Source organism: Tiliqua scincoides, chromosome 3 (genome assembly GCF_035046505.1).
Source record: "Tiliqua scincoides isolate rTilSci1 chromosome 3, rTilSci1.hap2, whole genome shotgun sequence".
Taxonomy (NCBI): Eukaryota; Metazoa; Chordata; class Lepidosauria; order Squamata; family Scincidae; genus Tiliqua; species Tiliqua scincoides.
The window spans coordinates 184043908-184060986 of NC_089823.1; the positions used below are offsets into that span (position 1 = coordinate 184043908).

The following is a 17079-nucleotide window of genomic DNA, read 5'->3' on the forward strand; positions in this document are numbered from 1 at the left end:
TTGCCACTGAAAACCGATCTCGTGCTTTCAGAGACACAAGCTGTTTGTAACACGTTTGGAATGCACACTGGATCACACAGAGATGAAGAAATCAAATCCAGATCTGGCAGTCTTTGCAGCGTGTGTTGCATATCTAGACTAAGAGGATCAAGTTATTCTATCCCCTCCTCTCTGGATAACAATGGACAACTGCCAACTCAGACAGATTAAGTATCCAGAGTGGATGCAGTTGTATTTTACTGGCAAAAGAAAGGTGTGACATTCTTAGGGTTCTACCTGTTGTAGCACGTTAAAATCATCCAAAACGTTAGTATTTTAAAGGGGTATTGCCAGACAGAGAGATTCTGTGGTACACAGGGTTACCTGTTACAAACTGTTTTATAAAGGAACTTCAAACAGCACATTTCTAGTCAACACACATGGCACATTTTTGTTTGCAGTGATATTCTGAACACAGTTGTTCAGGAGCTTTCCACATTCTCTGTCCTATGCATACGTAGAAAAAGAGGTATAATGAGGTGTGGGTATTTTATCAACAGCACACCATCCCATTAGGGAGCAAGGCAGCAGTGCATAGTGCAGTTTCCAGCATCCACAATGCAGATGATAGGTGCATACATTGGACATAATCCTTTTCCACAGGTGTACCTCTGATCCACTGAAGCTTTATGGGAAGTTATAAGAAGTGATCCAGTGTGCAGATTTTATACTAGAAAATACTTTCCTGCAAGTATTAAAGTAAATATATACAATATTAAGAAAGAAGAATACACTCACAGGCTTCAATATTCTGTTCCTGTTAACAACTACATACACATTTCTTTTTTCATACACAGAAAATTAACTTTTTTTTAGCTGAATAAGGACAAGTACTTCTTTATGTACTGAACTGAAGCTTTATGGATACGAATAACTAAGTCTTGAGTGAACAGTATATGGAAGAAGGAAAGTATTCTGTTGGAGAAAATAACTAAACAAACCCAAACATTATTAAGTACCAGTATTAGGAAGAAATTTCCAATGTATATTTCTGTTATCGCTCTTATTGCATGCAAGACAAAAGGACACATCAAAACAAGGAGTCTTAACGCTGGGGATATGAAACTGGATTTGTCATTTCTTTACCACTGCAATAACTCAAGAATTTCTTTATTTAAAACATTTATAACCTTGGAAGCATTCAGGGTCACATGATCCAAAAGGATGCAAGTGGAGGGGCTCCCTGCGTTCTTCCAAACTTAGTTTGCCTGATCGGAAGTTTAAAAGTCCTTTGCTGGGTGCTGCCTAGCATTGATGGTTCTTAAATATTATTCTTTTGCAGGTTGCTCTCGCTGGTCACTTTCACTTCCCCACTTTAGGAAGGTTCTGGGAGTGGACACTTCCTTTGCCTGCCTTAGGAACTGCCCTGGAAAGGGCTGGCGTGCCCTAAGCCCTTAACAGGGCTTGTTGCTGGGCTAAAGGCTCAATTCCACCTTCGCCCCTCTTTTCTTGATGGTGGGATAGGCTTTGTCACCTCAAGAAGTGGTTGCAGCTGTAGGCTTTGTGATTCCTGCCCCCCCCCCCAATTGACAGGAAAGTCTTATATTTGCTGCAAACGCCAGGAGGCAAAATCAGAGCTGTGGCCAAAGAGCCACAGTTCCCACTTCACAGGGTGGCGAAACCTGGGCTATGCAGCACCTGTGACTGGATTTTTGGCACCTGAAGGAGGACTTGGCATTTGTTGAGGCAAATGTCCCCAAGCATTTCAAAGACGAGCTAAAAATATTGCCTTATCTATAGACTCTTTGAATGACAGTGTCCAAATCTTCATTTGGGCTATATGGCATCTGAGATTGTAGCCAGGTGTATCATGTAGGTCAGGATGTGGTTCCCAGGCTCATCTCACAGGTGTGCCCTTCTTCAGAAGCAAGCTTTGTTAGAGTTCCTTGGATTCTGGTGGTTAAAGAAAAGTAGAATATCTTATCAATGTACAAAGGTGTATGGAGTACTCCTTTAAGGACCAGTGCTCCTTTTAGAGAGGACGGTTTAACCCCAAGGGCCTGAGAAGTTTCAAGCCCAAATGGCAACAAGGCAAGTCTCTAGGAAGGGAATTTCATAGTTGGGATGCTGCCACAGAGCACCTGGTCATTACCCATCTAAACTGTTTCAAGAGTGGCGCACACAAAGGGGTCTTCTCAGATGATTGTGGGATGAACTGGACCATATGAATGGAAGCAGTCCCTTAAATACCTTGACCCTAAGAAATGAAGGGCTCTCAAGGTTAAAACCAGATGCTTGATATGGCATCTTCTGCCATAATGAGAGCATGTAGATTTTATAAATATGGTAGTTCAGAAACATGAAAATATTGTGTGTTTGTACACAATTGTGTTTTTATAGAAAAATGTTAACTCGGATTACTTACTAGCAATTGTAAAGTGATTTTTCTTGAGTGATATTATAGTCAAATGCTAATGTGAAATTACGCATTTCTATGGCTTTGAGTGGGGAATCCTTAACTTCTTCCTCACTTAGGTACTACATAATGGTGGCATTGCCAGACATTAGTAATAGTTTGGCATTTTTTTTAACATACAGCATGTGTCTTGCTCAGCGATTCATTTTGGCACAGGTCTGGCATGTGCTCTAGTATCTGTTTGGTGTCATGCCAGCTCACACAACACAGTCATACATTTTAACTTTTTGTGGAATAGGCTAAGAAGAAAGTAGTGGTTGGTCTTAAAGGTTTATACAACTCCGATTGGACACGATGCAAACTTATTTAATTTGAAGATACTTTGAATGTTGTTAATGTTAATGAATAATTGCAGTCTTCAAGTACACAAATGTGAGAATTGGGCAGTACATTGGCTTTGGGCATGCTCTCTGCACAGAGGGTTATTCCCATCGTATATGAAAGGTTGCCTCGTGAACTATATAGCGGACTTATATGCAGCCTCATCTGTAAAGCTTCTATCTTGCAGGTGTGGTGTCATAATTATATACCCTTTTTGTGTTGATACAAAAAGCATTTATATATAATAGTGCTGGCATATCTTTACACTGCAAGGTGTAATAGGGAGTTCAAAGTAAAAAAAACTATATAGTGCTTTTTGATTTAAAAAAAAGTCTATAAGCACTATCTAGTATAAGTGCCTGTGGTAACTATTAATATAGTTATCCACCCATCTCTGACACGGTTCCTGTAAAAAGGTGACAGCAGACAAACCCCAAATGATAAAAACCTCCACTGTAACACCTGCTTGTAATAACTGTAAATCACAGATCGCAGCTAGAACCCTTTATGTGGCTTTAATTTGCCTCTGCTGGGATTCATGAGGTCATGTTACATATCCTCACACTGGAAATATCTGATAGATAGATAGAGATAGAGAGAGAGAAATTCAGTTTGTCTATTTCTAAGAAATGTGTAAGCAAGCAATGTAATATAGGGATAAAAATATGAGACCAAAAGACTAGGATGATATAAGAACACGATGGTATAAAGAACACAATATGAATATTTGTAAAAAAAATTTGAAAAAAAATGGAGTTTATAGTTAGCCAGCCTATATAGACTGCTTTGAGTCTACAAGACTTAAGTCTATGAGAAAGGTGGTATTTAAATACTGGAATAAATAAATGCCAACTTATACCCTATTAATTTCAAAGGAACTTAGGAATACAAATTTTTTTAGGATTCAGTCCTATATTTTCAATATACACATACAAAAATCCAGACAAAGCATTAAAACGTTACCAATGGTACTTTTTTAGAAATGTAGAAAAATGAGATCAAATACAATTTGATAAATCCATTAGCTTAAATACTTAGCCAAAGGCAGACAAACCAGATGATGGGAATGGAGGGAAACGGAAGGCATTTCACCTATACCAGTGTAACTCAAGACACAACATGCTAACAACTTCAATCATCATGCACTTGAACCAAAGTTCTCAAACTATGTACATATCACTCTGAAATGGGACAGACTGTTGCCAGGAAAGGCGCACACTTTTTCAGCTCAAATTTGTTTTGAGAAAAGAGAAAGCAAAGTAGCAGACTGGAACAAGAGTGTGGGTATTGGAAAGGTTGCATGAATAAGACAAAGTCAACAGTAGCAATAAAAATACAATGGGCGCATCACCAGCGCATCACCAGTTTTGTGTGGCAAGAGCCACATGCCACAGGAATGTAAGAACATCAGCAGTCCTCTTCTTCTGCACTATGGCCCCACAGATAACCCTAACATGCAATGTGTCCTGCCCATGACTGCTCAGTCTATCAAATCAGATTGTACATGTATATGTGTTGCTAGTGCTGCTTGTATGAACAGAAAACATTCTGAAAACTGATTATTATAGGGACAGAGCTTTTATAAATTAATGCACTGAATCCATTTCACTGTCTTTATTTGCTAATAATGTTAACACAATTCCATTATAGTTCAGGAAAATATATTTGGATCCAATAGCATACACCAGGGGTGTCCAAAGTTTTTGGCAGGAGGGCCACATCATCTCTCTGACACTGTGTCAGGGGCCGGGGGGGAGGGGAAGAATTAATTTACATTTAAAATTTGAATAAATTTACATAAGTTTACATAAATGAATATATTAAAGATGAACTTATATAAATGAAGGTCTTGATATAGCTCAAGGCCTATAGAAGGCCTTGCACAAAGCAAAGCTGGCCTTTCCTTTGCTGCCGCTACTGCATCACAGACGTGAAACAGCAAGCAGTGGAGGAAGCCCTCATTCCACAGCTCACGTGAGAGGTCAAACAGTTGCCCTCACGCTGAGAGCAGTTGCGTCGGGCCAGTGAGGGCTCCAACAAATCTCCAGAGGGCCATAGGCTCATTGGAGACTGGGGGCTGCCTGAGGGCCGCATTGAGAGGCCTCGAGGGCCCCAAGTGGCTCCAAGGCCGGGGTTTGGGCACCCCTGGCATACACCATTCTTGCTAGAAAGAACATGCAAGTGAGCAATTGCTGAGTCTTCAATGTTAATCTACATGAATCCACACCCAAGGAAATTCACTATTGCTTGAAAGTACATAAAAAATGTACTGCAAACAACAGCCATTAAATCTTTAGGTTCCAAGAGTTCAATACAAACCAGCAAGCTGTCTACAGGGATCTCTGAAGAAAAAAAAGGACACCACAACACTATAAGAAACTCATTAAGTAGCACATGGAGCCATGAAGCCCCATTGGTGCAGTCAGCAAGAGTAAATATTAAGGGTTTGGATCTAACATTTGCATTCATATCACAACTTCCTCAAAAGATAGGAAACACTGGCAGCTGTTTCCAACTGCAGACAGATCAACACCAAAAAAAACAAAAAACAAAAAGATAAAGTTGCTCAGTACACCAAATCAGTCAGAACAACTGTATGGCATTTAGTATCACCAGCAAGAATTTGGGAAGAGAAACTTTTTTCCTACCAAACGGTTAGAGGTCAGAGGTTCTCCTGCAAGATTAGGTATTAGCATCATCTAAAGTAGGGTGAGGAATGCAGCTCTCTGCTTTGATGTACACTCTAGAGAAGAGATTAGCAGCTGCAAGAAGAATACAGAAATCTAAAAACTAATTTAGGATAAAGCCTCTTTCATTCATCAAAACTAGAAGTTTGTACAGCTATTTAGAAGAATTGTTTGCATTAGCAGGAAACATACAATTAAAAAAAACCTACCTGGTCTATTACTAAAGTAATGCGTACATGTGTCTCTGCACATTTAATGACATAGATCTCTCCTTTAAATATACAGATTTATGAAGTGAGATGAACAAAGGAAACCTAGATAACACACACTTGTCACATCAGGTGTTAAGCAACACAAATCTTCATCTCCATCAGTTTGATATTATTGGATTACATTTGTTGCCATCAATATCATCAGCTACTTTACTTTCTACTATCTGTTCTATAGAGCATTTAGATTGAGACCCCGAAAGAAACAGCATGCCATTCTTTTTAAGGTGTGAATCTGTGAATGTTAAATAGCCTGTCCAAAGCTGTACAGACAGCACGGGAGACACACGTAACACCAGAGACATGAAAATGTATCTAATTTATACTCATATAATTAACACATGCCAAATGACATTTATTTATTTCCCTCCTTTCCCATGCTGAAGCAAATGGCCAAGGTGGCTTACAAATACTATATTAAAATGTACAGGATGTATGATCTCCAAAGAACTCTGGGTCAAACTAGACATTACATGGGCAACCATGTTTCTTGTTCACGTATCTGCTACATTCATGTATAAAATAGGGGATGGGATGGGGCCTAATGTTTAGAACAAAAACATATGGGCTAATGAAGAAAGTACTGGACGACACCCACACTCTGACTCAAATACCAAAACATTACTGTGAGGGAATTGTTCCACGGTTGCTTTCCACTTGATAGTGCAATCGAACACTCGGGGACTTGACAGATTTCCCAATGGGTGAATAAGTCCCACCCTTGTTAGTATCATCATAGTATGGTGAAATTCAGATAGACTTCTAAACACACATGCGCAACACATTACAAAACAAAACAAACCACAGATGAAAATCTTCATGTGGCACTGCAATTAGATAACCATAAAACAACGTGAAAACATTAAAACCATATGATAAAAGTAATGTTTGTTCTGGTTCTTTTAGGTCAAATAAAAAGTGTCTGCAGTAATAGAGTACAGTGGGGAAATTTCGGTGAATAAGTCATCTCTTATCATCCACAAACCCTTTGGCATTGTAAACATACCCCCGCCATCTCCTGCTTTTATATACGGCTCAGACACATGAACAAAAAAATGTGGTTGCTCCCAAACCCTTATGTTATAGAGGTACATCTATAAAAACTGAAAACCTAATTTTGACATGTTTGCACTACATGTAACATACATTATGATACATGTTTGTCAACTCTATAGGCTATCTTGACTATGTAAAAACTTAGTGAAATTGCATAAAGAAAACTAAAATTGTTTGGCCGCAGTCTGGAGGAAAATAAAGATATTTAACATGTAAAAGACATTTCAGGGCAAACTATTCTACCAGAATGCTGTTTTCTTCTTTCTTCATGTAATTTTCCATGGCCTCTAGAATTCCAGAGCAAACAAAGTGGAACAATAAATCATCCACATATCTTATGAGTTTATTAAGAAATGAATAAACTTGATGACAAGGCACATTTACTCAACCAACAGAGCAGAGAAAGTTGGATAATATGAGCCAACTAATAAGATACGGCAAAAGTTAGTGTCAAGATCAAAGACAAAATTGAAGCCATTATGGACTGGGGACCCATGCTTAAGGTATTGGAATATTAACGAAAGATGGGAATAGGTAGGTCAATCACAAACTACGGCAGGACAATTATTCTGAAATGGTGACCTTTTAATACATGATGGTTCACCAGGTAGTATCACTCAAAAATATCATGTATATAGAAGACACTACCACAATCCTCAAGGATTCCAGGCTAGGGTGAGACTGTGTAGACTTATTGTACCCAAAACACTGAAGTATCCAATACGTTATTCTTTTACCACAACCTTCATGAATGTTTTGAGATTTTCAATGAGTGTACAAGAAGATTAGAACACAAAGGAATAACTACAGAGGACACAGGTACACAAAAAAAGACTAAGGCTACAATCCTATACACATTTTCCTGAGAGAGTCCCATTGAACACAATGAAACCTATTTCTGAGTAAACTGATAGATTACCTGATTATCTCCTATCCATTTTTACTGAGAACACTATCAACATATATTCTTCCACATATTCAACTGCATAAGTATAAATTAAGTTGACTGATAGCAAGTCTGATATATTGTGAACTAAAGATTGTAAAGGCAAAAGGTTATGATATACTGCAACCAAGTTTTCCTTATCAACCGAGTATAAATTTGTTTTGAAAGTGTGAGAGTGGTAGATTTAAATATATAAAATGCAAAGAAAATGTGAGAGGAAAAGAATTGAAACTTTCTGGAGCAAGAAACCTACAACTGATAACCATCCAGCTGTAAGTGACTTAATCCAATGAACAATGCTTACAAAAATGACATCAGTTTCAGCTGACATGCCAAGATATTTAAACTAAAACAAATACTAATGTTAAGCCTGCTTTTTAAATGAAACAACATTCTCTTTAAAAACACACTACACAGTTTTGGCCTTATGCACAGTTTAAAATCCTCATTTCATAAAAATTGCACAATTGGGTAAATAAAAGTGCTTGGCAATATGTTTATGATGCCTTTTTTTTAGGGATTATCAGTGTGCTATGGAAGTTACCAACAGTTGCTATAGTTTAAAATGAGGCATAAACAGACTTTTGTTGACATGATTTACAAGTGATCCTGTTAAAAATGTGAAAGTTTATGACAAATTGGGACAAAAGTTCATTTCTCAACAGTTACTTCTCATTCACAGCGATATAGCAAGTCTATGTGAACTAAATGGAAAATGTTCAGGCTGCAAGAAAATCTCCACCCTAATGTTGTAGCACTTTGTTGAATTCTAAGATACCTTCTGCTGACACACATTTGCTGTTTGGTAAGTAATCAAATCTAATAGAATCACTCAGACAATACAATCAGCTAAGCAATTTTTAAAATCAAAATAAGTCATAATAATAGGTTACTGTCAAGTTCAAACCAATTTGGCAAATCCTGTTACATTAGCAAAATATGATACGCTTTAACTTCCACCCCACCCTCCCCATCACTAGCAAAGCAAAGCTAAACTTGAACAGCCATGAGCACTAGTAGTACTGAGTGTTTTGACTCGGAACACAAAATCAGCATTTACAGTGTAAACTTCACCATCCTTCAGAAGAGTTCAGGGGGAAAAAAAACATGGCTTGGTATGCAAACATGTACATGCACACAATATAAAACATGTAACATCCTCCTTGCTACTTCATCTTTGAGACACACTCCTAAAGTTAAATGTGCAAGAGAAAACAAAGGCTGTGTTGCTTACCTTGAGTTAGTCTGAAGAATTCAACTGAAAAACACAGTCCATGTTCTGTTGGGTGGGTGGGGAGAACCTGAACATTTCAACTACAACCAAAAACAGTCTACTCCTGCATAATTCCTTTTCATAGTAATAGCCAAGTGTTTCTTACCCATGAGTGCAGTCAGAACCTTTACATTAACCTTAGCTTTCTCCTTTCTGTGTAGTATTAAACTGGTTTATCTCATGGCCCAGGAATCCGACAGGGAAAGCGATACAGAAATTTATCTGCTGCCAGAAAACTAGTGTATGGTACTGGAAAGAGGAGGGACAGTCAGCAAGATAGGGAGTACATTTTAACACTCCACAAACACTGTAAGGAACAGTACTTGATGGCTTTAAACATACTCTTCTGAAGACACATCTTTCAAGTAATTAGCCAGAAAATACTTCTTTTTATAAGAATACCTGTGGGCTGACAAAGTTGCCACTCAGATAAAGAGAACGTGTGCTGAGTAATCTTATGAGTTTTAATACATTAAGTAAAATAATTAAGGGGGAGAGTTATGGCTCAATGGTTGCCTGCATGGATTACCTGCAAAAGGTCAGAGGTTCAATCCCCAGCATCTCCAGGAAACCCTGGAGAGTCATTGATAGTGTTGACAATACTGACCTAGATCAATCAATGGTCAGATTCAATATAAAGCAAACTTCTGATGATGAAAAATATTTGCATATTAATAAAATGACTCTAGTTTTTTAGAATATAAACACATTGCAAAAGACACCATCTTAGACAAAACATTCCCACTTTTCTGTCACACATCAAGGAGTGCTTTTTCTAAGACAGCCACCATAAGTTCTGTAATTTCTTGTACTAAAAGTAATTTACATTTTTTTAAATCTGCTGTTTGATTAATTGGGACCTTGGAACTTTTTTGTCATTCAAAAGAACTCAACAGATTAAACACTGCAGCTAAACTCTCTAAAAAGTCTTATTACTAGGCCCATTCATACTTTGGATCTGTGCCAAACAGCTTACATTCTACTACAAGAAAATCAAAATGTGATACACAAATGATGAAAATACAATTACTACCAAGTAATTACCAAGACACTACCAAGCAATTTACTTCTTTTAGGCCTGCATGATGCCATAAAGGACTATGCTCTCTTTTAAGATAATCTGGTTTAAATTAAACTGGACAAAACAAATACAAAATGCAAGACCATAAGAACAATTACAGAGACATCTCAGAGATGCTACACATGTTGCAACACAAATAAATGTTTTAAATTTGGAAAATCATTTCTGGCAAATTGATGTGGTGAATAAATGCAACTATGAAAGTGTCAGTCATTTACTACCTTTCCTATCCTGTGAAGAAATATTAGTGATTAGAAGAATGCCCACTACTAACAGAGGTGTTGACAACTTTTGGATACCAAATTGAGACACTTCTCTTCATGTAGAAGAACCCTAACAGCACAAGTCTGGTAAGATTCTTTGTAGCTAAAGTGAAAGAGGGTAGACATTAGTTGAAATTTTTTTTAAAAAAAAAATTGATATTCGCATTTATTTATATTTATAGTCTGCCCAATACAAAGGCTCAGGGTAATTTAAAAGAAGAAATAAAAACAGATCACAAAATTTAAATTTAATAACATTGTAATAAATTATGTTGTGACATTAATTGTTCCATTTTCTGTCATTACTCTAATGATATTCCTACTCTTTGCAGATGTAGAATTCAGTAGGTTATTACAGTGATGCAAAAGCAAGTACCGTAAACAGATGGTACCAACACTTTAACATCTCCCCAAACCATTCCTGCTAGTTCGACTGTAGTTGAAACACTGATAATTAAAAGATATGTCAGACTAGAACAATCACTTATGTGCCTCTTGAGAGATCTTGGGCAACATATTCAAACACTGTTTACAAAAAAAAAATCTATTGTTTGTCATGATTTATCTCAAAATGGTGAAGAAATAATATGGTAGCAAACTATCTTTTACATCAGTATGGGTGTTATTATTCCTAAAACTTCCATTAACATCATTATAACTAGAGAATGCAGTCTCTTAAGTTATAAGAGGTAGAGTTCAGCAGCAGAGTATATGCATTACACATGGAACATCCTAGGGCAGCCATTCTCAAACTCTCAGGGAGAGTTTGAGCTGCTCTAAGTTCTTGTGGGGGCAGGGAGAAGGCACTGACACAATCCCCAAGACTGCATTGCTCAGGAGGCAGCAGGGGCTTGGCTGTACTTACCAAAGCCTCCTGTAGCCTCCTGGGGGTGTGGGGAGCCCTGCGCGACCATCTGCAGGGCTCCCCAAAGCTTTAAAAGCAAAAGTGGAGCGATCGCATCCCGCCTCCACAAAACAGGAAGTGGAGCATGATCGTTCCACTTTCACTTCTTAAGCTTTAGGGAGCCGATGGTCCTGCAGGGCTCCCCGCACCCCTAGGAGGCTGCAGGAGACTTTGGTAAGTCCAGCCAAGCCCCTGCAGGCCCCTGAGCCTCCACCCTGCCCCTGCCTCTTAAGGGGATAGAGGCCAGGGCCCTCAGGCTGGGGTGTCGCAATGCCCCAGTTTGAAAAGCCCTGTCCTAGGGTAAATCCCAAGCAATTCCAGATGAAAGAATTAGCAAAGTGATGGAAATGTCTTGCACAAGACCCTGGCTGTCACTAGAGGGTTAGCCATTAAATAGGTAGTACTGGCCTACATAGACCTCTAATTCAGTATAAGGCTGCTTCACATGATATGCCACAACTGGGAAAGACCAACTTTCACCACGCCTAAGTATGTGCTGAATAAAGAAAAGGGTTAGTAAGGCTGTCCTGAGCACAGAGATCTGGAAAAAGATGCTCACCTGCAACAAAATCTGTACAAAGTACTGAAAAATGAAAGTTTTATTCAGGTGGTGTAAGAGGCTCAGGATGGAATACAAGGAAATGCTGCTTTCACTTAGGTACAACTGCCATGAATTTATGGCCCTTCTCAAGTTAATTTTTACCTGAAAACTACAACCCTAGCTGCAAGATAATATTTATGTACTGTTTGCACATACTTCTGGGCAGTGGGCCAATCTTTTTAGTAAACAACACAGTTCAATACATTAGCACAATCAGCACTGGAGAATGGTCAGGAAAGTGGGAGGCGATACAGAAAGCAAATTTTCTAGCTTATGGCAAAGAACAATTATGAGCACTCGGACAAAGGAAGGACTCTCTTACCAAACAGTTTCCTGAGATGAACAGGAAAAAAAATACAAATAATGTTTCTTTCCTTTCAAGAGAAGATAGCTGATAAGAGCAGGATGCACTAAAAGGTACTACCTGTAAAGCAACTACAGAAGGTATAACATGGGGAAAAAATTACCATTAGCAATTCAGAAGAAATAATTCAAAACTCTACATCTGCCACACTGCAGATCATAAATGTCTCTTAGGTTCTAAAAATCTCCAATTCATTCTCTTTAGAGAGGCATAACAATCTGGACTGGGATTTATCAGTAAAAGTTTTTTTATTTTTAAGACTCTAATGGCCAAAGCACACAATACTTTAAATGTGTATGGTGACTTGGGTTGCTTCCTTCTTTAAAACAACACCACCACCACTCACCAGCATGGTTGCACTCCATTTCAGGCAACCCCACTAGTGTCTTTTCCTCTTTTTAAACAAGACGAAACTCATATCAGCATATGCATTTAAAGTACTGCATACTTTGACTCTAAAAACATGTCAGAAATAAGGCCTGTGGGTTGGATACAGCCTGTGGATGCTCTTTGTCTAGGCCCCATGATACAGCTGCTCAGACCTTGGAAGTGATGCACTGGCAAAAGCAGCACTGCTGTAAGATGGCGTTAGATTATCATGTGGGCCACTACCTTTCAGCACTGGGACCCATTTTTTAGAATGAGACTCTGTCAGGACCAACCAGAAGTGATGTCATGACTGGAAGTGACATCAAGCAGGAAAATTTTTTAACAATTCTAGGCTGCCATTTTACCCACACTTTCCCAGGAGTAAGTCCCATTTACTGTCATTGTTAATAGTATATACATAATAGCATGTTAAAAGTACAGATCTGTAACATTTCCCCAATGCAGTTACATACCATGGTAACATCAAGTCTAATATATTAAAAATTAAATATTAAAATGAATGGGACCCGCCTGAAATTGGCTTGCATCCCACCTAGGGGCTTCCGACCCACAGCTTGAGAAACGCTACCCTAGAGTGCAGGCTCCCTGCTTCTTGTCACTTTTTTTGTCTAGTGTTTATAGAAGTAAGAGACATGCCTGATTATTAAAGAAGAAAACAGAAGGCAATGGGCGTGGGGAAGGAGAAGTGAGGGGCAGCAAAGAATTGCAGATACTGGATCCGCGGGAACACCTTTATATACAAGTAACATACACGCATTGATAACACAATTAACCCTATCAGCTCAACAACAGAGTTTTATTTTTGCTCAGAACACAAATTGTTGACTCAAACTAAATTAAAGAGAAATGCTACTAGTTCTTCATGATTTACTTTACTTACGACCTGCAAGGTTGATTTTATGACACAAGATTTTGTAAATTTGCTATTGAACCCTGTCCCACTATTTGGGGATCACTCAGATAAATCAACTTGGATAATACTGCGAATGTCAAGACCAGTCGGATAATGGAAGAAAGCAAATAGCCCTTATGTATTCTCTTCTTGTCGGTTCCCAACTACTGTTTCAAACAAACTGATGAATGTGGGAAAAACCATTTGCTCTTTGAAGCTAGCCCCATAATACTTCAACTTCAAAGTGAAAACTCACAGCTGACTCTTCCTCCTTAAATATTGGAAAATCTCCTTTAAAATATTTTTAAGGGATGAGCCACAGTAGGTAGAGAGTGTCATGGAGAACTGCCAGATTGCTGCTCAATTGAACATATGTAGGGTGAGATTTGCTGGAGTGAACTGGAGACACCTACAAGTAGCAATTTAGAATGAATGACTGGTAGCATTCCTTTACTCACACAGTTTTTCCTAGAGTTTCTAAGTGTGATGACCCTGCTTTTTTTCCTAAATACATTGTTCTCTTAAGAAGTTACATGTTTGTGATTATCTTCTATTTTCTCAGCCAGCTTTGGTTAAAACAGGTAGAGCAAAACTATGGCCATACAGAGACAAACAACGTATGGATTTTTAAATGAGAAAAACTCATTTGTCAATTTGGCCAACATATCCGATACAGATTTTATGGTGCCATCTTGGCCTTCAAAATCAGATCGATCTGACAATATACAAGCTGAAACCTCTATCGTTATAGGCTGCGAGTTCTAGTTTCCATAGACTAAAGTTAATGTTTCCTAATCACTGACTCAACAGCTGAGTTTCTCTGGAAAATTTGTAAAGGTTGCAGGCACACAAGACCTAGCAATAAGATGGGGCTATTGGCAGAAAGCAGTTCAGAGAAGGAAGCAAGCAACAATATTAGTAATCAACTGTTCACTACTATGAAGGAACTGGTGTGTGCAAGAGTAATTAGAGACAGATGGACATGGTACTGCAAATTTTAAAAAAATTATGAATGTTGCAGATGTCTCCATTACTTACAATAGCCAATTAATGTAATTTACACTACAATCACCAATAACTGTACATAGTAATAGGAGCCACTGATTATAGTTTTCTTCCCAACTGTGACAATATTTCATCTTCCACTATCATTTCCACCACAATCTCACTCATCAAAATTTCCACCATAATTTTATTATTACCTGGATGTTATGTTCAGAGGCCTCCTTTCTCTAGTAAGGCAGTTGACCTGTAAATAAAAACACACAGTATGTCATCTCAAGGCAGACCATATGTAGGGCAAAAACACTGACATTTTATATTACTGAATACAGCAACTTAAATCCAAAAAGACAAAAACATAAACACATAAACAGGTGATAAGAAAAGTAAACTCTTCACCTCTCTCTTATTCCCTAAATTGGCTGCAATAAAGTTACAACAATACACACTTGAAATCACCTTCAGCATGTTTAACTTAGGAGGGGATTGCAACAAATGCTTATATAATGCATGTTTTATTTACAAATCTGGGGGCTTGAATCAAGGATGGATGTGATGTACAATGCATTTCTAGAGAATAAAAGATTAGCTCTGCACGTGCTGAGCATGACAAAACAAGAAGTCCGTAACCAAGAAATATTGCCAAACTTCCATAAATTTACTTCCCAAGTAACAGTCCCTTGCCCAAATGGCAACAGTCCCTTCCACAAGTTTTTCACACATTGCAAAAAACCTAGAGGAGGACAAATCTTTCTTTCACTGGCTTAAAAGAGCTAGAAGCACCATGAGGTATTCTACTGTTTCTGCAAAAGCCCTAAACAAAGTGAAACAAAATCTAGACCCTCCACCCCTCACTTCCCCAGGTCCATAAGGACAACTCAGAGGAAATCTCTGCATGCATGCACATGCAGGGAAACTGCTGGGACAGCTTTTTTCCTTCTCCAAAGCCCAATATAGCAAAGCAAAGCGAGAAAAAATCCTTGTGGTACAGGAGGTACAAGAAGGAAGGGTGACATGACAACTGTGAACAATCTCTGGCTAGTGAATTGAGTCCAGATATGTGCTTCAATTAGTATTATTATTCGTAAGAATAATGATTTCTAACTCAAATTTAAAGGACAGTAAATAAGATTCCTTTAGAACACTGGTTCCCAACCTGTGGTCTGGGGACCACAGGCGGTCCGTGAGACGCTGAAAAGTGCTTCACAAAGTTTAAGGGGGGAAAAAAAGATTGTCTTTGATCACTTCCAGCAAGCTCTCCCACAGACCACCAGAGAGGGTGGAGAATGAACTGCCTGCAGCCAACAACAAAAGCAGCAACTCACAAATCTTTACCATAAATAACAAATCTCTATCTTCGCTAATTATTACAAATTGTACAGGAGTGCACCACTTAATGACACAGATATTCTCCAATCCCCATTGTTATCCGATTAGGTCATTAAGTGAACACTCAGTCCAATCTATTGCCTCTTTGAAGAAACAGACACTCCCTGCCAGACACTAGCTGGCTGCATGGGCTACTGGAGATAGATTGCCTCTTCTTTGCATTAAAACCTCTCCGTTGCATAAACAGACACTCTGCTGCAGGCTCTGGGAGACGCAATTGCCTCATTAAGAGCATCTTCATTGTGTTTTGACCACTGTCATACATGCAATTCATCATTAAGTGAGCCATTGTTAAGCGGTGGATGCCTGTATTTTTTGTGTGAAGGGGTGGTGGTTGCATGCAGGGTCCATGAGAGTGGGTACAGGGGGTAATCTGAATTTGCCCAGGGTCAAAAAGGGGGCCCGGGAGCCAAGGGAAGACCCCAAGAAATTTCCTGAGATCTTATATTTTCCAATCTCACCTGGACTTGCTGCCCACGTGGGATGCTGGGTTCATGGAGGCTGCAGCTGCCGCAAGCCATATATGCTGGACGAAGGAATGCATAAATGACAGTCATGAACACTGTCAAATCTGGGAGGAAACTGGCCTGCTACAGTAGCTCTTTAGCTTGTGAATTTGCTTACCATGAAGGAGTGTATCAAGGACACAGCTGTGGGACCACAGCTGCTGCAGAAGTATGCTTTGGTACACACAGGACACTTTCCATTCTAGTGTGAGCCCAAATATCATTTTCTAATTTTCTTCAATGAGTTTCTATATTTAAAAAAATTTAGAGACTTAGGAGTGTGTTTGGTTTTATTACTGTATCTAACTGCCGACACAGTATGGGCAGGTAGAGCTGGGCTCCACACTGGGAAGCACAGTAGACCTGGGCTCCAAAGATTCTTCCTGCTGCTGCCACCCCCCTGCCCTGTTTTGCCCCCTTCCCACTCCGGTCACCACCCCCACTGTGTTTCACCCTCTTCCTTCCCCCTTTGGGAAGAGGTCCAAAGAAACATTGTACCCCTGATAAAGGTTCTCTTGGAGGCCCTGGCTGCATGTGCTCCACACTAATTCCAATTTTTGTCTCAGTGGTCCATGGGCTCCTAAAGGTTGGGAACCACTGCTTTAGAAGCTCAGGTCTTGATATTTATGGGCTAGAGATTTCTGAACCATGACCAAGCTCTCCCATGATTATTATCTATT

The 17079-nt window shown here is 39.0% G+C and overlaps 1 protein-coding gene across 7 annotated transcripts in view; it reads right to left on the reverse strand.

Moving 5' to 3' along the window:
• ADD3 (adducin 3) overlaps positions 1-17079 on the reverse strand; it is a 174898-nt gene that overhangs the window by 84925 nt on the left and 72894 nt on the right. For 5 of the 7 annotated variants that reach the window (XM_066618839.1, XM_066618832.1, XM_066618836.1 and 2 more), the window contains one exon: positions 14705-14751. The gene's annotated coding sequence lies outside the window, so the exon portion shown is untranslated. The other 2 variants (XM_066618838.1, XM_066618837.1) reach the window with 2 other exon arrangements.